Source organism: Hyperolius riggenbachi, chromosome 12 (assembly GCF_040937935.1).
Source record: "Hyperolius riggenbachi isolate aHypRig1 chromosome 12, aHypRig1.pri, whole genome shotgun sequence".
Classification (NCBI taxonomy): Eukaryota; Metazoa; Chordata; class Amphibia; order Anura; family Hyperoliidae; genus Hyperolius; species Hyperolius riggenbachi.
Genome location: NC_090657.1, coordinates 43,970,163 through 43,993,096, shown reverse-complemented (window position 1 = coordinate 43,993,096; position 22,934 = coordinate 43,970,163). Strand labels below are relative to the sequence as shown.

At 43.8% G+C, this 22,934-nt stretch overlaps 1 protein-coding gene and 1 non-coding gene across 2 annotated transcripts in view; one reads left to right on the top strand and one right to left on the bottom strand.

The window, feature by feature from the left end:
• ASIC2 (acid sensing ion channel subunit 2) overlaps positions 1-22,934 on the top strand; it is a 1,273,426-nt gene that overhangs the window by 498,676 nt on the left and 751,816 nt on the right. The gene's annotated exons all lie outside the window — the stretch shown is intronic.
• Positions 7,887-7,960, bottom strand: TRNAK-UUU (transfer RNA lysine (anticodon UUU)). Its single transcript has one exon. It is a non-coding gene; the product is annotated as a tRNA-Lys (tRNA).

The following is a 22,934-nucleotide window of genomic DNA, read 5'->3' as shown; positions in this document are numbered from 1 at the left end:
GAAGCATATTATGTACCTGATGACACAATTATAATGCTGTGAAATGTCGTATGAAAAAAGGATTTCTTTTCCATGGATACAGTAGAGTTGCCTCATCTTTGAGGAATGAAGTCCATCCTCCAACCGGTGCAGTCCTTTTCAGCGCAGGATGATTTGGGCACAGCCGGCGCCACCATAGACTATAATGGGAATCACATCTACAGCGGCGCTCAGTGAGGAACGTCGGCGCCGTCAGAAGACTGAGCTGAAGTTGCTTAAAAAACACAATTCGGCCTCCAGCAATCGCTGGAAGCCGAATTATATAATTCCCCCACTATGGCGGCCTGGAGGGGGAATCTTAATTAACAGGGCCCGGACTTGTGAAGAAGCAGGATCAGCCATATACCGGCTGTATCCTGCGCCCAAGTCTACCGGTGCCGATTTCATATGTATGCCCTCCAACAAGCTTTCATAACTTTTAAAGTTTGTAATACGCTCGGGTGACTCCATAACTTGTAGACTTGTTTTTTTTTGGCCTTACTGATCTGTGTACAGAGTTACAAACCCAGTAATGAGAGGCTTCTGTCTGTCCATAAAGCCCTCTTCTGACTTCCTACATCCAGCAACCCATATCAAGCAAGTAGATTTTTGGATCTCATTTGCAAGAGTAGGGATGGTCGGAATGACAATTTCCGATTCCATGGTAAATCCGCATTCCGTCATGTACCAATTACCGATTCCGCTTTCCGCTACCAATTTCCGCATTCCAATGCGGAATTTCCGCCTGACTTTAACATCGATTTTCTCAAAAACTATAAGGTCTTTTTGAAAACTTTTTTTGCATCTTGTTCAGAAGATTCTGTTTAATAAACCCTGAAAAGTTGGTGTTTCTAGGACTTATAGGAGCTTTGCAGTTAACCGCTAAAGTCGGCGGATTTTTACTGTAATGCAAAATGCAGAAAATAGGCAGATGCAGATTTTCTGCATTTTACATTACAGTAAAAATCCGCCGACTTTAGCGGTTAATAGCAAAGCCCCCTTAAGCCCTAGAAACACCACATTTTCAGGGTTTATTAAACTGAATCTTGTAAACAAGATGCAAAAAAAGTTTTCAAAAAGACCTTATAGTTTTTGAGAAAATCGATGTTAAAGACGGGTGGAATTTCCGCGATTTCCGGCGGAAATTTCCGCGATTTCCGGCGGAAATTCTTGCATTACCGATTTCCGCATTCCGAGTGCGGAAATGCAATTTCCGATCGGAATTTCGGAAATTGCATTTCCGCGGAATCCGAATGAGCATCCCTATGCAAGAGTACAAAGGCTTGCTAAAGTTAGAATGGCTCCTGTCACTTCTGTCTTTTCCTTCTCCCCCATTCTTTCCCCATCCCGTGTAGCTTTTCAGCCTACTAACCTTTTTAGTTCAATCAACCATTTGGGTTCACAGAAACAGAGAATACTCTTTATTGCAATTTGTCCTATAGAAAATAGTCGCTTGTATTTTGCTGCCCATCTCAACAAATTGTAAATTTGTTATGAATATTTTCTATTAAATATTTGTTTTCTGTAGTATTAGTAGCACATTAAGCATACTGAGTAGGATGGATAGTATTATTATTATTATTTATATAGCACCAACCGCTTCCTGTCAATAGCTAGATGTGTGAAAGGCCAGGAACTGGTTAGAGGTTGAGCGTAACAAAAAAAATTCTAGGGACTCCGTAACAGGTTTGCTATGAGGCCTGTGTCACTTGTAGTCACCACACTGTAAAAAATCCAAAAATAAAATGCGTGTTTTTTTATGAATGTATTTATTTTTCTTTTTGTCGAGGCATAGACTCTGTAGCTGAAGTTGTGATGTCAGTGTGCGTTAGTGGAATGCTGACATAAATCTGACATTATTGTCTATGATTTGTGCTCGCCCCATAGCACAGTACAAACATCAGTTGTGTTGTGGAAAGTGAAGTAACCCTCGGTAAACATTCACAAATGGCCTCTAAGCAGATGCCAGTATTTGTAAACAGATCTCTTAATGGCTGCCATGTGTTGCTGTATTTTCCTCCTTTATGTCTTTTTGTGTAAGCCCTTGAAATCTCCCCTATCAGACATGAAGCAGGCACTTGAATGAGCAGTCAGAGGCCATCAGCTGTTCTGTGGAGGAAACGCAGCAGCAGATGCTCAGGGCAGCAATCCCTGGGGTTCAGGCAAAACAAAAGATAGGGGTCCGAGGCTAAAAATAATGCAGACAGACGGCTGAGGATTCCTGCAGGACAGCTCATTAGGAAGCATTCCATTGCACAGGTTAATGAAGGATTCCAATGTTTTTGTCTATGGAATAACTGCATGCCTCTTCTACTATCTACCCTGTTAGCTTTATGCATTGTGATTCCAGTGTGCCTAGGCTTTTTTAATTTGTTACCAACCTAGAGTGATCAAATAATGTACACCTGAATATTGCTTGCTGTAAACAACCCCCACACCTGATAGAAAAAGTCAGTTTGGCATCTTGCAGCATGTCTGATACATTTGACCAATTTTTGGATTAAATTGGTCAAATCGTCAGTCGGGCATGCTTGTGGCAGCACCGATTTGCTTCCGATTCAATAATAATAGTTGAATTGAATGCTCGATTGGACGCACAGTCAATTGATGAATGGGCACCTTAACCGCACTTAGTTTTGCAGTCCCAACAGTTTAGCAGTTTCAAGACTGCTTGTCACTCGGTTGTCCCCTCCAGAGGCAGGAAAGTGATCAGCTGTGATAGGCTGAAGCCTATCACAGCTGATCGCGCTGATAGGCTGGCGGAGGGAGGGAAAGGGATAGAAAAATAAATGAAGTAAATTTATTTAAAAATAATAAAAATATTTGTAAAAAAAAAAAATAAACATTGGGAAAGCGATCACAGCCCACCAACAGAAGGCTCTGTTGGTGGGGAGAAAGGGGGTCACTTGTGTGCTGCATTGTGCGGCTCTGCAGTGAGCCCTTAAAGCTGCTGTGGCCAATTCAGTGATAAATGGCCTGGTCTTTAGGGGGTATAACACTGTGTTGTTCAAATCTGGGTTTCCTTATTCAGAAACCTAGATAAGGCTGCTTCAAGCAATTCAGCACCAGGGTGATCTGAGTGTGTCATGAATTTGCACTTCACATCACACTTCGGGCTCCATTCACAAAACCGTGATGAATGCTATTACGGCCGTGATAAGCTTAGTGCGCGTACAGGTTTGCGCGCATAATAGTAAAGGTTTGTGCGCATTAACTTTCACGTTCACGCGCTAACATATGGGTTAGCGCGTGAACGGGTAAAGTTTATGCGTGCAAAGCTGTATGCGCGCTGCCCCGCGCGCTAAGCTTATCACGGCCATAATAGCATTTATCACAGCTTTGTGACTCGAGCCCTTCATGTGTCTCTGTTTCCTCCTTCCTGCTTGGAAGGAAGGCGTCTCATGACTCTCTCCAACCGTGATTGTGCTGATCTCCTTTGGCTGAATCTGGGTTACCATATTCGGAAACTCTAACACCACCACTAACCAGGATACCACCATAAGCCCCCCTCATTGCATTGCCCCTTTCTCCTGACTGTGCTCTGGTGGTGGGCAAGAGCCTATTGTCCATAACATTGGGACAAGGGTGCTGAGCAAAAGAAGGCAGTTCTGTTTTGCAAAATTTAACAGTTTTGCAATAAAAAATACTGCATTTTTTATAGGTGCTTTTCTGTGAAATGCAATTGTGGAAACATATCTGAATTGGAGCAGTAAAGAAATCCCGTACAAAGAAAAATCTCCTCATTGTACTCATTGCAGACTTTCTGAAAGTGACAACTGCCTGGCAGTCATGCTCATCCTCTGCTGTAAATAAAGTGGTAAGATGTATGCTGCACAGATTTTCCCCTTTGTCATTCTGATCTGTTGGCTTTATGGCTTAGTGCTTTCCTGAAGCATGCAGCCACCAAAGTCACTATGAAGTCAAATCTGTATATTTGTTCCACATCAGTTGCTTGGAAAGTGTTTAAGCAGCTGGATCAGCAGAACAGGCAGAAAACTAGCACTTTTAAAACAAGAGGTCAGCCTCCATATTTCATGTAGTACAGCTGAATATACTGTAAGTATAACTTAAGAACATAAAATTCCTATAAAGCATTTGACTTCTGGCAGCGGTGAATGGATCAGTGCACACAGCATTTTCATGCGTGTTAACAGAAATTATTTATGAGGGTTAAGGACAAAGGGATGCTGTCCATATTAACTGTGCCCTTCCAACCCCATCTTCCTAGGAACTATCAGGTAATGCTCTTTATCTCTGATGCTATTTCATCCATAATCTCATCGCTGAGCTTTAAGAGACCAAATCCTTACTGATTGCTTCCTGACCTCGTTAGTAAATACAGAACATAAAAATTGATGAGATGAGACTTTGTGCAGCCATATGCCAGTTTCTCACTCTAAAATTAGAAGCCTTTTTTTCTATTTTGAAGCATGTATACAGTTACCCAAAGTGTTTCGTCTTCTGCCTCACTTTCCTCTTATAAATAATGCATATCTGAGAAATAAAAGCCCAAATATTTTTGGTTTCCCTTAATGTTGGTTATGTGAAAGTAACCAAGATTTTATTTGGGAAGATATTCCACCTGCTGCAGTGCGCTCCAGAAATCCTCACCTGCTGATGTCCTCTAGTTCAGTGTTTATCAACATTTTATTGGTAAAACCCTGTACTCACCAAGTACTCCCTAGCATAGTAAACATTATCACAAGTGCCCCTTGACAAATGTATATTTAATCATAATACATTATTATTGGTTGTAAATCATTTCCAAGCATTTAATATTGCTTTTAATTAGCTAAAATATTGATTTGGTGTTTAACCCATTCGCGTTCCGTCGTTTTCACTTGAGAAATGTTCACCTCCCATTCATTAGCCTATAACTTTATCACTACTTATCACAATTAACTGATCTATGTCTTGTTTTTTCCGCCACCAATTAGGCTTTCTTTGGGGGGCACATTTTGCTAAGAGCCACTTTACTGTAAATGCATTTTAACAGGAAGAATAAGAAAAAACGGAAAAAAATTCTCAGTTTTCAGCCATTATAGTTTTAAAATAATACATGCCTCCATAATTAAAACTCACGTATTGTATTTGCCCATATGTCCCGGTTATTACACCGTTAAAATTATGCCCCTATCACAATGTATGGCGACAATATTTTATTTGGAAATAAAGGTGCATTTTTTCCGTTTTGCATCTATCACTATTTACAAGTTTAAAATAAAAAAAATATAGAAATATTTCATCTTTACATTGATATTTAAAAAGTTTAGACTCTTAGGTAAATATTTACATGTTTTTTTATTGTAATGTTTTTTTTTATATATTAAACATTTTATTTGGGTAGTTTTGGGAGGGTGGGAGGTAAACAATAGGTTTATAATGTAAATGTGTGTTGATTTTCATTTTTTTTTACTTTTAGTTGTAGTATTACTTTTTGGCCACAAGATGGCGGCCATGAGTTTGTTTACATGATGTCACTCTAAGCGTAACACACGCTTAGAGCGACGCATGGGGGAGGTAACAGCCAGAAAAGACGCAGCTTCCGAGAGAAGCTGTCGCTTTTTCAGCGGGGGAGAGGAATCAGTGATCGGGCACCATAGCCCGATTCACTGATTGCCTGGTTAACGAACCGCGGGCCGGGAGCGCGCGTGCACGCGCGCGATCGGCCGCGGTAGCGCGCATGGTTCCTGGACGTAGTTTCTACGTCCAGGAACCAAAATAGGTTAATTAAGATTTATTATTTTCTAAAACTCTAAATTTGTTATTCTTGGTTAAGTATATCAAGCCTGAGTACCCCCTGCAACCATCAGACGTGCCCCCTGGGGTACGCGTACCAAACGTTGAGAGCCTAGGCTTTAGTTCACATAGCCCTCTTCAAAAGGTAATTAAAGCTTGAAGGTTACATGAAGTGGGAGGGATATGGAAACTGGCCTATCTATTTCCTTTATACCTACTTAAGGACCTAAGTAGTAGAAATCTACACCCTGTTTTGATGGCTATTTGGCTGCCAGGGCATAGATTTCTCTAACTCACCGCTGCTGCGTGCATCCGCCGGTTTCGCCACTCCTGCCGATCTTACCGCTGAATCCCCGACTCCCGCTGCAGCTCTCGCTCTTTCCGCCGTTTCTGTACCAGTGGTCTCTGGCCCTAAAGGGGGCAGATACCGCTGGTACTTAAAGGGAACCTAAACTGAGAAGCATATGGGTTTTTCATTTAAAATAATACCAGTTGCCTGACTCTCCTGCTGATCCTGTGTCTCTAATACTTTTAGCCACAGCCCCTGAACAAGCATGCAGATCAGGTGATCTGACTGAAGCCAGACTGGATTAGCTACATGTTTGTTTCAGGTGTGTGATTCAGCCACTACTGCAGCCAGAGAGATCAGCAGGACTGCCAGGCAACTGGTATTGTTTAAAAGGAAACATCCCTATCCCTTTCAGTTTAGGTTCCCTTTAAGTGGTTAAACAATGCACATTGCCTGGCAGTACTGCTGATCCTCTGCCTCTACTTTTCAAATACTTTTAGCCATAGACCCTGGACAAGCATGCAGATGAGATGTTTCTGACAAGTTTACCTCCATGCTAGTTGAGGTGTGTGATTCAGACACCACTGAAGCTAAAAAGATCAGCAGAACGCCAGGTAATTGGTATTCTTTAAAAGGAAAAGAATATGGCAGCCTATATATCACTCTTGCTTTAGGTTCCCTTTAATTTCAGGAGCCTGCCAGTTACTGATCCCCCTATCTAATCACCCCTTATACTTCCTTTCTGGGATCTTCATCAAGCATTATTTGTGGTTCATCTTACACAAACCTCTGCTACTGCCTATACTGATGCTGCAGTGGAGTGAGGTCATAGTGATTGTTCCCACACACCATCCCACAATGCCCATGTTGTATCACGGTACCTCACACTCATGTCATGCCACACTCTAGGGTTGGAATGGGCGAGTGGCTGCTGCAGTGATGCCCTCTCTCCCTCCTTACTGCCTCCAACAGAAACGACCAAGAGTGCTGTTATGTGTCTGTAGCAGTCATACCTTACTCTGAAGGAATCGGACTAGCAGATGCTGCATGACATCATTGTGCACAGGATGATCCAACTCTCCTGATGTAATGCTCAGCAATACATTGAGGTGTCTTTACACATGCGAGATTCTCAGCCAAGGTGGCTTGAAAGGCCACCTCAAACGAGCTGCATCTAACGTGTGTAAGAGGATTATTATACATATATGTGGTAAATCTGCTCAGCGGCAGGGATGCTCGGATAGTACTTTTTAAAATCCGAATTGATCTGGATCCGCATATCCAGATATCCGGATCCGGTTCGGATATCCGTATCCAACCTTTTTTAATATCCGCGTGAACGCGGATATCCGGACGCATTATCCGCGGATATCCAACCTATTCGGATATCAGGATAGACAAACCGAAAGTGCCTTTTAAAATGCTTTAAAAACGTTTTTAACCTTCAAAAACACCTTCTATCCTCTTACTCTCCACCTCTACACCCTTCCTCCCTTCTTCCCTCCTCCTCAGGAGGATCTTGTCTTCCAGGGATTTGTAGGATGTCAAAAGCAAGCTCACATACATTGGCCAGGAATCAAACGCAGGTCAACTGCTTGGAAGGCACCTATTCTCACCACTATGCCACCATTGGCCGGGAATGAAACCCAGGTCAACTAACATTACAGGCTGAAGCCAGCCATCTCACTCATCTCTTCAACTACAAGAAAGGCCCAGGAGTAGTCTTAGCTACCGTAATATCTGTTACGGCAGGGCCCTTATTACACTTTCTCTTACAGGGCTATGGAAACGGTTTTGCCCATGTGATAAAGCGAGGTGCAAAAAACACAAAAGGCAAGGCCATCTCTGGGTGGGCTTGAACCACCAACCCTTCGGTTAAAAGCCAAATGCACTAACCAATTGTGCCACAAGGACTATGTGTATGTAATTGCTGCTAAATGGCTATCTGAGGTTTTCTTCGGACAACTGTTGAACACAAAAGGCAAGGCCATCCCTGGGTGGGCTTGAACCACCAACCTTTCGGTTAACAGCCAAATGTACTAACCAATTGTGCCACACACACTGCACACAAGTGCTGCTAAATGGCTATCTGGGGTTCTCTTCGGACAACTGTTGAACACAAAAGGCAAGGCCATCCCTAGCAGGAAGGGTTGCAAGGCCACCTAGCTTTTCATCCTTCCCACCCTTGCCCTGGAATCTTTCAGACTTCAAATTGCTGTCCTTTGCTGTGTGTTACACCAGCATCATCCAGGGGGGCACATGATCTTTCTGATTCTGAAGTCTTGAATTGAATCTTGTAAGCAGTTTCACCATGTGTCCCACTGCTTTCATCTAGCAAATTAGGCAAATAAGCAAGCTCATTTTTCTCTTGGGTATATCACAATGGTACATGCTAGGCTGGCTTCAGCATGTAGTGCTGTCGGTAGTATAGTGGTGAGTGTAGCTGCCTTCCAAGCAATTGACCTGGGTTCGATTCCTGGCCAATGTATGTGAGCTTGCTTTTGACAGCCTACAAATCCCTGGAAGGCAAGATGAGAGAGAGGAGGAGGGAGGAGTGTGTGTGTAGATGGGACTTTTTGCCACCGAACTTGTAATTTGGATATCTGGGAGAAATCTGCGGATATCCGGGTCGGCTGTCAAACTATCCGCAGATAGCTATCCGGATTTCTGCCCAACTATCTGGAATCCGGATCCGACCGGATAGTGTAAAAATGTTTGGATATCCGGCTTACCCAGATATCCAAAATCCGGATGAGCATCCTTGCTCAGTGGTAGCCTTTTCAGATTGCTACATTTCAGCATAAGAGAGGATAAAGACTCCTCCCTCTTGCAGCTGTTCCAGGTACCATATGCCCTTAACATTCACTTCACCCACACCTTGTTTTTTGACAGTCCCGGGTGCTGGTTTCCTGCCTCTTTAAATTGAGTCTGATGAAGGCTGCACAGCCGCAAGCTTACTCTGTCTTTTAAGTTAGCTGATTAATGGTATCATCCTGATTCAAAACGTATTGCTTTTAGATGTAAATTAATACTTAAGTAAAATACTTGTGTGATCTATGCAACCATGGCCTAAAATGCAAATTGCATGCCAGTTCTAGGGAAGGAAAGTAGACTGACCATGTTAGAACTGTAGAATCTTGGGTTTGTTTTGTTCAGCTTAACACTCAGGCCTTGCTTCACATCATAAGGGAGTTCTCACTTTCTGGTGTTTGCTACACTGGCAACATTATATTAAGGCATACTCTTCAAGTGTAGAATCTAACTGTCAATACTTCACTTGGTTAATGGAGTGCTCTTTACAGGGGTGATACAACTCAGCATTGGTTAGGTTTCTCCACAAGCCATTGTATTGTAAAGGTCTGTAGATTTTTCTCACTAAAGACCTCTACATCTTTTTTAATGAGACTGAGAACTGCGCCTTTCATGTGTAGGTAACCACTTGGTGAGTATTTGTTATATATATACATTTTTATGACGAGATGTGATGGTAAAAGTTGCTGATGGCTAAATTAACTGTTTCCAGATATGTGCTTGTATATTTTTTACTTGGGGGCTGCTGTTTTACTATATTATTTCCCTTGAATATAATGCTATTTGCGTGGCTGCTGTGTTGATACTCTGCCTTTTAGTTTGTTTTTGACCCACAACAAATATAATGGTTAGGGTGTCTGACTCAAGCCCTATCTTGCTGCCTGCATTGTGACATAAAGGAAATAAAATGGCAGCTTCCCTAAAACCATAAAGTTTTACTGTACCTTCTACATCACATATACCATGCTTGCCTGCTGCTCTAGTGTTAAGCTGTGTACACTAGTTTAATATTACCCAAAATGATTGCGTAGGTGTGATCATTTTGTATGAGGACTTTGGAGCATTTGCTCCACAGACCCTACCGTTCAGTTATCACACCACTAGTTACTTTCGGCATGAGACAAATAGTAGAATATCAGTAATGTTACCAATGTTTTACTGTGACCTTATAGTCTCCTAATCTCACATTACCCCCTCCCTCCCTTATCTACTTCTAACGCTACTGTACCTACACTAACCTCCCCCCATCTATGCCAAACACCAACACCGCCGATATTCCCTGAAACTAACCGTAGTCAATGCCGCTAGGCGAAGAGTGGCAACAAATGTCTGTAATCTTTGATGCTTCCTCTCCAGTCAACACAGCATTGACTGCAGGCCACACGAATTCCATCTACGATGTGGCTAATCTACGGTGATACTTCACTAGGCTGGCCTTCAGTTAAACTCTTGTGCCTATGGCTTACGAATTACCGGCCATAGCCAATATTACAATGGTATATTGATGGTACAGTAAAGTTACCTGCTGAGCCGCTTTATTTTGTTCTATGGAGAAGGGAGAGGGAGGATGAGTGTGAGGTTTCCAAGCTACAAGAGAAGTTGAGTTGGATACGGAGAGGCCTCTACTCATACAGGATTTTCAGCTGCAAGGACCACACTTCTTTGTCTTGCATGAGGACAACCTGAGTCTTGTACATAATGTTAAACAGGATAATTCTTTTTATTCACCCCATTGCCTCTGCCTTTGTCCTACTTAAAGAGACTCTGTAACTTCAAAAAGATCCCCTGGGGGGTACTCACCTCGGGTGGGGGAAGCCTCGGGATCCTAATGAGGCTTCCCACGCCGTCCTCTGTCCCATGGGGGTCTCCCATGGGGGTCTCGCGGCAGCCCTCTGAACAGCCGGAGACAGACCCGACTGTAATTTCAATATTTACCTTTGCTGGCTCCAGCGGGGGCGCTGTGGCTGCTTTCGGCTCGGAAATAGACGGAAATACCCGATCTCCGTCGGGTCCGCTCTACTGCGCAGGCGCCGGAGACTTTCGCCTGCGCAGTACACCGGACCCGACGGCGATCGGGTATTTCCGCCTACTTCGGAGCCGACAGCCGTCAGAGCGCCTGCGCAGGAGCCAGGAAGGTAAATATTACGTCACGGCTGTACGGAGGGCTGCCGCGAGACCCCCGCGGGACGGAGGACGGCGTGGGAATCCTCATTAGGATCCTGAGGCTTCCCCCACCCGAGGTGAGTACCCCCCAGGGGACGTTTTGCGGTTACAGTTCCTCTTTAATAATTCCAATATTACTTCCTCTCTCCTTTACCTTTACTTGTTTTCCATGTATTTTGGATTGCATGCAGTTTCTATGGTAATTAACCACTCTCAAAATCTATTTTGCTACTGGCAGTTCCTAGCTTTGCAAGTTTGTTCTTTCTGTATTATACATTTTAGTTAGTGTATTCACCTTACAGTACCTATAAGCACTCATGAATTTGTTCTGTCAGTGTATTTCTACAATATCATATGCCGTTCTCAAAAGCATAAGAAATATATAATAAAAAATAAAAAATGTGCTGTGTTAGCATTTACCAGAGACAGACATCACTGCACTCCACCTGCCAGCAGTGAGGAAAAATGTGCCTAGTATCAAATCTCCGAGCCTGTCAGCCACTCTGCATTGCAAATCTTCTGTAGAGTTTTAATTTGGAAAAAAATGTGCTTGACAAATACTGTGTGTTAGAGCATTTTGGATGCATTAAGAGTTCATTGAAAAGTCTTCAGGCATAGCAGGGCTGCGGAGAAGAATGTACGGGCCAAATGAGGCATTCATGAGCCAGACATAATGGGGAATAGGAATATAGCAGGAAAGCATCGTTCTGCTGTGTGTTAACCCTACTGATGCTCTAACAGATCCCTCTACTTCACGACTCTTCAGCCCCCGTCTTGGCAAAGAGAAACAGATTGCAGAGCCACCCTGGGACCTGCGCTCGAAGCATTGCGTAGGCAGACAAGGTGTAACGATGCCGGGAGGGCCAAGCAAAGAGTGATTGCAGAAAAAACGATCCTGAAGATGATTCCGGGAGGAGACATATCAAAGGCTTTCATTACGGCACCGTACTGTTGCTGAAAGCAATCAGCATTAATCAGACCCCCGGTAAACAGCTAGACAATCTGTAGGGCCACAGGGCAGTTGTTTAAAGACTAATAGAATTCTTTAAAGCAGGTTGCTTCAAGGCAACAACAAAATCACACGTCGTCTGCAACATGTAATATCCACGTCTTACTAAAGACATTGATAACATACACACGACAACAGGAGATGGCATCGATCCTTTAATGTGGGTGTACTAGCAACCCTTCTATTCCAGAGGAAGTCGAGTTGTCTTGGTTTTAAACCCCCTGGATATCATGTCTGGTCTGTGGTCTCTGCTTCGCCAAATGCAGATCACATTTCAGTTCGTATCTTTACTGCTGTCTGTAGTTTTGGTTTGGGGCATTGTACACCCCCCCCCCACACACACACACACACCCCTACCCACCTTTAAACAGGAACTACAATTTACATGAGCATACGGTATGTGGCTATCTTGACCCATCTCCCTACCTAGCCCTCTATAAACATGTATTGGCACAACTCCACCTGACTCCCACTCCCTTCTGACCCTCACACAACAAGTCTAGTTGGAGGGGAGTTGGTGGTGGTAACTTGCCTCCTCCGGTGATGACTCCATACATCTCCCGCTGTTGCAGGCTTCTGCTTTCATCACTTCCATCCTCCTCCTGAGTCTTCCTGCTAATCTCTTTTTATATCATGCTAACATGTAGCATAGGGATGATCAGTGAGATGCAAATGATTTCTCCTCGCATTCAGATTCCACATAAATTATATGCAGCTTGAAACAGGACTAATCAGAATAACTTCCTGTCGATGTTTATTGGTCCAAGGGCAAGCTGCATAACATTTACAAGAAATTTGAAAGCAAGGAAAAATGACTCACATCTCATTGATCATCTCTAATGCAGAACTCTATGATGAAGGCAGTGGAAGAGCAGGTGGAGGCAGCAGACAAGGATAGAGGAGACCGAGCCCAAGAATATATACCAGCATCACTGCTTCTCTGTTCCATTTCTCCACATGGGTGAGATGGAAGAGAAACACCTACTGGGGGAACATAGAAGGGGCATTACAAAAAAAGTCAAGGCCCTCCTCCCTGCTGTGTCCCCCAGTGGTTGCAAGAGTGCCTCTCCCAGTAGTTGCGCCACTGTTACTGGAACTACAGTTTAATAATACTGGTAGTTAGATTATTCAGCTGTTTTAAAAAGCGGCACCAGACAGGAAATTAAATTTGTACATTGACACTTCCAGAAAAAACATTAAAAACAATAAAACAACTGCCAGAAGAATTATGGAGGCTTTTGAGGCTAATGTTAAAAGGCAGTTTAGCTTAATGTGAAAGAGCACCCGCTTTGCCTACATTACATAGCAACGCACGTAACTTTAACTGCAGGTGGTCCTGTGAAGTACCATTACCAAGATACTTTACTCACGGCCGCTACTATGTTCATTTACACAGTAAGGGTAGTGGGACCCATATTGGGTAGGGGGCCATTGGGATTTATTATTTTAAAAAGCGCCAACATATTCTGTGCCACTGTACAAAGTAACAAACATGAGGTAAATAGTAATACAGACAATGGTATACAAAATACAGCATTGGTAATTAGTGACAAAAGTAACATGAATAAAATGTATGACAAATTCCAAGCCACAAAAGGGTGAGAGAGCCCTGCCCTTGTGAGCTTACAATTTAAAGGAATAGGGAGGAGGGTGAACAAGAGGTGGGCGGTAGTTTGCAATAAACATACCTAGAGGCCGTGTGTTTTTAGGTTATCTAGTAGGAGTTAAACTTGGTCTTGGGTCAAAGCGAGAATGTCCTAAGCTTGAGCGTATGCTTGTCAGAAAAAGTGAGTTTTGAGGGAGAGTGTAAAGATATCAAAGGTTGGAGAGTGACGGATGTGTTGTGGAAGGGCATTCCAGGGTGAAGCATGTACAAAATTGTGTTTACGTGAACGCAAGGAGATAATTCTAGAGGGCAAAATAAGGTCATGTGCAAATCTGAGATTGCGGTTGGGTTGGTATCTGGAAACTAGTGAGATGTACAGGGAAGAGAGATTGTGGAGAGTTTTGTAAGTTAGATTGAAAAGTTTCAACTAGACCTTCTAGTTAATTGGTAGCCAGTGAAGAGCTTAACAGAGAGGAGCAGCAGAGGAAGAGCAAGAAGAAAGATGAATGAGTTGACCATCCGAAATTCAGTACAGATTGGAGCGGTGCCAGTCTGTTAATTGGTAGCTACCCATTTGGTAGCTGGCCAAGCAAGCAGTGCCGCTTACTTACTTTTGCCGAAGTGATCACAAGCACGGAAGCGTATTGCAAAAATATGCTTATGCTTGGCGCGTAAAATTTGTGGGCATTTTCACACACACATCGCCATAGACTTACCATAGACTTACATTTGACCAAAGGTATCTGGAGAACTTCATGGTACGTAGGTTTGCCCTCGCCTTGGGTTCCGGCGAAAATGTCACTTCCGTCGCATCGTGCCACACCGCATAGGTATGAAAGGGACCATAGCATTTCATTGGCCTGCAGTGGGGTGCAGCAAAAATACCGCAATGCCGCAGTGTGAAAGGCCCTTCATTGTTATATCAGACTGAAAGGTGGACAGAGACGGTGGGAAAATGATTAGTTCTGTTTTACTCTTCTAAAACTTTGACAAGCAGTCAGGAACACATGTGAGGAGGGAGTTAAGGTCTTGGGCCAAGATACAGTTGTGCATCGTCCACATATTAGTGATATTGAAACCTAAATGGGTTGATTGTTGCCAAGACCGTGCATGTAGATGGAAAAGAGGAGGGGTCCAAGGACAGGGCCTTGAAGTACCCTCACTGAGAAAAGATCTGAGTAAGAGACTGTGGAAAACCTTCCAGAGAGATAGGAAGATATCCAGGAGAGTGTGAGGCCTTTTAAGCCTACAGATGTGAGTATCTGTAGGAGTAAGGTGTGGTCAACAGTATCAAATGCTGACAAAAGATCAAGAAGGATACATATGAAATAATGACCTTTGGATTTACTGTAAGAAGATCCTTGGCCACTTCAGAAAGATCTGTTTCTGTGGAGTGTTTAGAGCAAAAGCCATACTGGAAATGTTTGTGTTATTTACACCAGTGCCCTGTGGGGTAGTGTGCTGCCGCCCTGACCTCTAGATGAGTGGCTATGACCTTTTTTATTGCTCAGCTTCCAGCCTGCCACCTAAAATTACAATCAAAAGAATACAAAGTATCCCATATACTTTCTGAAACCCATTTAGAAATATCACAGGGGTTCCGCATAGAGATGAGCGTAATGGCGTAATTACGATTTCGCGAAATTTCGCGTAATTAGTGTAATTACGTTTATGGACGTAAGTACATAATCGTAATGAAGGATTTCGAGAAATTTCGCGTAAGCGTAATTTTCGCGTAATTTTTGCATTGCAACGGGTATTACGAAATTAATGCGTATGGCCATGCTCCAGAAGCGGAAAAGTTGACGCATGGATCAATGTTAGGTAGCCGCCGACTTTAAGGGTTAATAGCAAAGCCCCCTTAAATGCTAAGAGCCTCAAATTTGGAGAATATATTAAGGAGATCAGGAGGAATAAGAGGAAAAATTTTTTTTTCAAAAAGACCTTTATAGTTTTTGAGAAAATCGATGTTAAAGTTTCAAAGGAAAAATTTAAACATTTAAAAACCCGCCGACTTTAACGGTTAATAGCAAAGCCTGCTTAAAGTTTAGGAACACCAAATTCCCAGGGTATATTAAGGGGATCAGTGGGAATAAGAGGAAAACAATTTTTTTCAAAAAGACCTTATAGTTTTTGAGAAAATCGATTTTTAAATTTCAAGGGCGAAAATGTCTTTTAAATGCGGAAAATGTCAGGTTTTTTTGCACAGGTAACAATAGTGTATTATTTTCATAGATTCCCCAAAGTGGGAAGAGTTTTACTTACTTCGTTCTGAGTGTGGGAAATATAAAAAAAAAACGACGTGGGGTCCCCCCTCCCAGACCTCTTTAACCCCTTGTCCCCCATGTAGGCTGGGATAGCCAGAATGCGGAGCACCGGCCGCGTGGGGCTCCGCACCCTGACTATACCAGCCCGCATGGTCCATGGATTGGGGGGTCTCGGAAGGGGAGGGGCAGCCAAGCTTTCCCCTCCCCCTCCGAGCCCTTGTCCAATCCAAGGACAAGGGGCTCTTCTCCACCTCCGATGGGCGGTGGAGGTGGAGGCCGCGATTTCCTGGGGGGGGGTTCATGGTGGAATCTGGGAGTCCCCTTTAAAAAGGGGTCCCCCAGATGCCCACCCCCCCTCCCAGGAGAAATGAGTATAGAGGTACTTGTACCCCTTACCCATTTCCTTTAAGAGTTAAAAGTAAATAAACACACAAACACTTAGAAAAAGTATTTTAATTGAACAAAAAACATAACCACGAAAAAAGTCCTTTAATATTCTTAATTAACCATTAATACTTACCTGTCCCTTTAAATAAATGATCCCTCGAAATAGCCTCGGAAATGTTCTATCAGTTACAATGTAACAAAGTTATTACAATGTAACAACTTTGTTACATTGTAACTACGCCGCACCCGACGTCACTCGCCGCTCAGCCGCAGCATACACTTACGCGTCCGTGCAGGACGCTAAGTCCCCGCAGCTCCCGCTGTCCACCCCGCCCACATCTGTCACCCACATGTGGGTGACATGTGGGTGACGTGGGAGAGGCGGGGAGGGCAGCGGAGCCGGCGGGGACTTGGCGTCCTGCACGGACCCGACAGAGCTCTGAGCTATATAGCTCCGAGCTCTCTAAAGCATCTTTGTATTTTGGCTCCAAGGAGCCCCATTGGTCCTTAGCAGACCAATGGGGTTCCTTATGATTTGAAGGAACCCCATTGGTCTGCTAAGGACCAATGGGGCTCCTTGGAGCCAAAATACAAAGATGCTTTAGAGAGCTATGAGCTATATAGCTCAGAGCTCTGTCGGGTCCGTGCAGCGCAGACGCGTATGCGGCGGCGGCGAGTGACGTCGGGTGCGGCGTAGTTACAATGTAACAAAGTTGTTACATTGTAATAACTTTGTTACATTGTAACTGATAGAACATTTCCGAGGCTATTTCGAGGGATCATTTATTTAAAGGGACAGGTAAGTATTAATGGTTAATTAAGAATATTAAAGGACTTTTTTCGTGGTTAGGTTTTTTGTTCAATTAAAATACTTTTTCTAAGTGTTTGTGTGTTTATTTACTTTTAACTCTTAAAGGAAATGGGTAAGGGGTACAAGTACCTCTATACTCATTTCTCCTGGGAGGGGGGGGTGGGCATCTGGGGGACCCCGTTTTAAAGGGGACTCCCAGATTCCACCATGAACCCCCCCCCCCCAGGAAATCGCGGCCTCCACCTCCACCGCCCATCGGAGGTGGAGAAGAGCCCCTTGTCCTTGGATTGGACAAGGGCTCGGAGGGGGAGGGGAAAGCTTGGCTGCCCCTCCCCTTCCGAGACCCCCCAATCCATGGACCATGCGGGCTGGTATAGTCAGGGTGCGGAGCCCCACGCGGCCGGTGCTCCGCATTCTGGCTATCCCAGCCTGCATGGGGGACAAGGGGTTAAAGAGGTCTGGGAGGGGGGACCCCACGTCGTTTTTTTTTATATTTCCCACACTCAGAACGAAGTAAGTAAAACTCTTCCCACTTGGGGGAATCTATGAAAATAATACACTATTGTTACCTGTGCAAAAAAAACTGACATTTTCCGCATTTAAAAGACATTTTCGCCCTTGAAACTTAAAAATCGATTTTCTCAAAAACTATAAGGTCTTTTTGAAAAAAAAATTTTTCTTCTTATTCCCACTGATCCCCTTAATATACCCTGGGAATTTGGTGTTCCTAAACTTTAAGCAGGCTTTGCTATTAACCGTTAAAGTCGGCGGGTTTTTAAATGTTTACATTTTTCCTTTGAAACTGTAACATCGATTTTCTCAAAAACTATAAGGTCTTTTTGAAAAAAAAAAATTTCCTCTTATTCCTCCTGATCTCCTTAATATATTCTCCAAATTTGAGGCTCTTAGCATTTAAGGTGGCTTTGCTATTAACCCTTAAAGTCGGCGGCTTTTTTATATTATACGGAGCGTTAAGGTTTAACGCGAAATTACGGTAGCGTTTAATGCGAAATTACGGCATGAACGAAACGCGAAATTACGCGTTGAAAATTAAGCTTACGGTATTTTCAATTACGATTTTAATGGCAATTACGCTACTGTAATTTCGCATCGTAATCGCAAATTTCGCATGCGTAATTTTAGTAATGCGAAATTACGAAAATTTCAGCTCAACTCTAGTTCCGCAGTTCTGGAGTGTGCTCCAGTACCTTCTGGAGGCTATTTGATAGGTGGCTAAGCAGCTTCATTGGAGAATTTAAGTTGTGGTACTAAACATCGGACCACCTCACAAGAGGTCTTTTTGTAGATTCCTTGACTCAGCTGACTAGCCATCACACATCGACCCATGTGCTATTGTAACATTGTCAGTTGCCCAGTTATATTGCAAACATTATTTGTTACGTAACAGTGGTTTTAATGCTGTGGCTGTCCAGTTTCTATGGGCTTTAATGGCCTGTGAGGTTCTCAGGGGTCCTGTGATGAGCTTGTTCTGTGGCTCTGAGTGAGCAAGGTTGCTATGGTGACTCCGCACATAGATGCCTCAAAGGCATCTGCAACAGTGTATAGGAGCTTTGTCGACATGTGAACTTCTCAGGTGGCCATGATGAGCTGGATTATGTTCTGTGGCTCCTTCATTATTATCTGTGGTCATCTGAATGAGCAAGGTTGCCATGGTGACTCTGGGGCATCTTTTATGTTGAGAGCATGGACACTGAATTGGCATAGCAACCAAAGAGCATGAAGGAGCTGTCCTAAAGCAATCATAAATGTATCCTGTCCTTAACAGATAACACAATGGCACTATTATTTATTAAGTCTAGCAATTACTGAGGTATTGCTTGTGCAATGCTTGATGTGAGGCTTATCTTTAAAGTACAGCCAATGTTATAAATGCTTAAATTTATCACCCTATTGGCATAGAGATTAAATACTATATGGCAATTCATGAACACTGGATTGTAATAATCATGTTTTTGTTATATTCAACATGATTGATGTTCCACCGTTACACTCAAGTGACTTGGGTAGCTGAAATATTTAAAAAGGGGTTGATAACATTGTAGTCCTGAGTTCTATGAACAAAGCATATTGACAGCCGTCATGCCTGTGGGAATCGCATCACCAACTGATAACAAGTCATACAGATGAATTTGAGTAGATCTTCTACTCAGATCTTTTTTTTTTTTTCTTTAATAAAATATCTTTCAGGTAGCTGAGGCTTTTCTAGAAAATAGAAAACTGAGGTTTATTATTAATGTGAAGACTTCCACTCCTCACCGGGCACTGTGGAGTAATCTTATCCTTCCCCGATAAACCACAGCATTAAAACCACTATCAAGTGAACTGTATTGTTTCTTAATATTACATTGATCTCTGTCAGGGGGTGTATAAAGCCCTCTACACACGCTGGACTGATATCGCCCTATAGGGACCAGGACCCAATCCCTCGGGCAACATCACTGGGCTGAGGCTGTACAGGCACGGAGCTAACTTAAAGCCCAATCTAAACCATACGATTCTTTGTGCAATTCATTTACGATTCTATTTACGATACGATTAAATCCGACATGTCCGATCGGGATTCGGTTCATTTCGATTTGCCATTGCAAAACAATGGCAAATCGAATCCCGATTGGACATGTCGGATTTAATCGGATCGTAAATAGAATTGTAATGGAATTGCACAATGAATCATATCGTGCAGATGGGGCTTTACAGCTGCTGATGCGTTATGTTGTAATGCAAGGAGGATTGGAGAGTGGTGAGAACAAAGTTATTGTCCTTTGCTAAGCCAAGTTAATCCACCTGATGGATCACGTGGCAGTCAGGGGCTACTGTACACATGCCGGATTATCAGCTGAAGTGGTTGTTTTTGGCTGCCTCAGCCGACTTTAATTTGGCGTGTATGGCACTTTGGACTGCAATTAACAATGTGTACACCATTTAGGATTTGGTTGGGGTGGCCAGTGGAAGTTGCTACTGTCAAGTATCTGTGTGTACAGTGGCCTCATCTCCCTTTGGTTCTTTTGGTCAGTCATCTCATCTGAGCTTCAGGTCAAGAGCATTGTTTTATTACTCACCCTGCCCACTCTATGCTGCATTGTTGTGCACCGTGCCAAAGCAGGAAAGATGGACACAAGTACAGAGCTAAATGACGGGGTCAGAACATCTCCAAAGCACAGTGTGAAGGATAGGCCAACTGCTTCAGTTCCAAAGAGGAGCTTTTTAAGCACAAATTACAATACTGTGTTTGGGGCTATGTAGACTAGTCAGAGTGCCCATGACTGCTGCCTGCTGTCCACTGCTGAAAGTGGGCTTCAGAACTAGGCCATGAAGCAACAGAAGAAGGTAGCTCGGTATGAATGATGTTTTCTTTGCCCTACAAATTCCACAGATCTCAAAACGAAAGACAGCCAGTGGGGTATTCTGAATTTCATTCCATGGTGGACCCAATTTGCAATTTACAGGGCTTAAAGAATGTGAAAGGACATATTTATAATTGTGACAATCAGGTGATTGCTGTAAAAGTGCTGTTTTTTATGCAGAAACATCAGTACTTGTCTGCTTATCTGCAGATTGGCACATTTTTGGAAGTGTGGGTCAGCTGCTTTCTGATTGCTCTTGATCACCACTTTAGCTTTCCATATCCCTCTGACAATAACTTTCACATTCATAATTATTATAAAGCTGTGATCAGTGTGATCACCACTCGCCTCATGCACTACTCTTCACCTGCCATCCTAATGTACCTTCCTCTTCTGCTATATACCAACTGGTGCACTGAGGCTTGTTTTTTTTCCATGAATAAATGAATATTTTTTTCCAATTTATTGATGAACCTTTTTGTATTTTTTCCTAGAGATGGCCCGAATGGTTCGCATGCGAACATCGCTGGTTGGCGTTCGCGGTGAACTGCGAACTATATGGGAGTTCGACCTGCCCCCTATACTACATCATTACTCTCAACTTTGACCCTTTACATCAGTCAGCAGACACAGGGCAGCCAATCAGGCTACACTCCCTCCTGGAGCCCCCCTTAGCTCACTCGGCCATTATCTCACTCGGTGTGGCTGCAGTAATTAGAGAAGGGAGAGGTTGCTGCAGAAACATAGGGAAAGCCGAGTAAGGCTCTTGTTAGGCTTGTTAGCTCTTGCTCTTTGCTGATAACACCCCACAACCGCTCTTTTGAGAGCTAATGCTGTTCTTGTGATCTGTGTATATTTTGTGTGTGCCCCCCCCCCCAATATGTGCAAAACAGGCAGAGGCAGGCCACCCGGCAGGTCTGTTCGAGGTCGTGCTGTCGTGATTTCGTGCGGCCCTGGACCAAAGTACAGTGTTCAGAAGGCATGTGCTATTATCCCCCAAGATTTCAGGACATAGTTGACTATTTACCACAGAACACCTCATCCTCTTCAGCTTCCGCACGGAACCGTGACACATCTTCCTCCTCCTGCTCTGATTCTGGCACCCCACTCAGTCGCCCACCACCACCAAAGTGCCATCATCCCAGGGCTCAGCGGTGTGGACATTTTTTTATGTGTCTGCCTCAGATGAGAGCAATGCCATCTGTGCTCTCTGCCACCAAAAATTGAGCCGTGGAAAGACCAAGACCCGCGTAGGGACAACTTACTCACGAAGGCACATGATAGCAAAGCACAAACTGCAATGGGATGACCACCTGAGGCGAAGCAGCACACAAAAGCAAAGCCACACACCACAGTGGAAGATACCAGGCCGCAATTATTTTCAAAAAAGGTGATACCCAAACTGTACTTTGATGTTGAAAGGCAAGTGATGTCCTCTCTGGCACACAGCGTTGGGTCAAGGGTCCATCTGACCACATGGTCTGCAAAGCACGGTCAGGCCTGCTTGAAGACTAAGTCAGTCCCCACACACAGCATCTCTACCTGCATGCCGTGTGACTGCCTACCACAAGACTAAGCCAGTCCCCACACAGCATCTCTGCCTGCAGGCCGCTTGACTACCTTCTCTGCCACCACCAACAGGGTCCAGTACTCCAGGTGGATTCCTGAATTTTTAAGGCCACTGTTAGCAGCAGCTGCTATAATAATTTTTCTGGTGCGTGTACATGCCTGCCTAATTTTTCTGCCTGCACTGCAGCTGCAACAACAAAATAAAAGTACATGTGTCAATTCCTATTCGTGATCGTTACCTTGCCGTGGTGAAGGCGCTTGCGTATCACAATGAAGCAATGACCGCCGGTTATATGAGTGTGTCGGGGGGGGGGGGGGGGGGGACACCTGATTCAAGATAATAAGGTCGTTGCTTCATTGTGGACAGACCAAATTCAATCAGCTGGACAGTCACTGTTGTTCTATCATTGAGCTACTACAGCCCGCCGACCATATGGGCTTGAAAACCGCCATGGCCTACACACTTGCCATGGTGTGCACCAGTCCAGCAAGGCCGTCACTACACAAACAGCTGTTTGTGGTGCGTTACACAGTGAGTTTGGTGTGTCAGTGTAAAGCAGGACACTAATTACACTCCCTGATCCATGTATACGCACGCAAGATGTTTTAAAGCACTTTAGGCCTCCAATTTAGCATTCAATGTGATCTCTGCCCTTAAAACGCTGCTGTGCGTCAAATCCTGAATTTCTCCCCAGGACTTTTGGCGTGTATCCCACTCCGCCATGCAAAGCTCCAGGTGTTAGACCCCTTGAAACATCTTTTCCATCACTTTTCTGGCCAGCCTAAATGTTCGTAGTTTTTAAAGTTCCCCTCCCCATTAAAGTCTATTGCGGTTCGCGAAGTTCGCGCGAACCCGAAATTTTGCGGAAGTTCGCGTTCGAGGTTCACGAACCTAACATC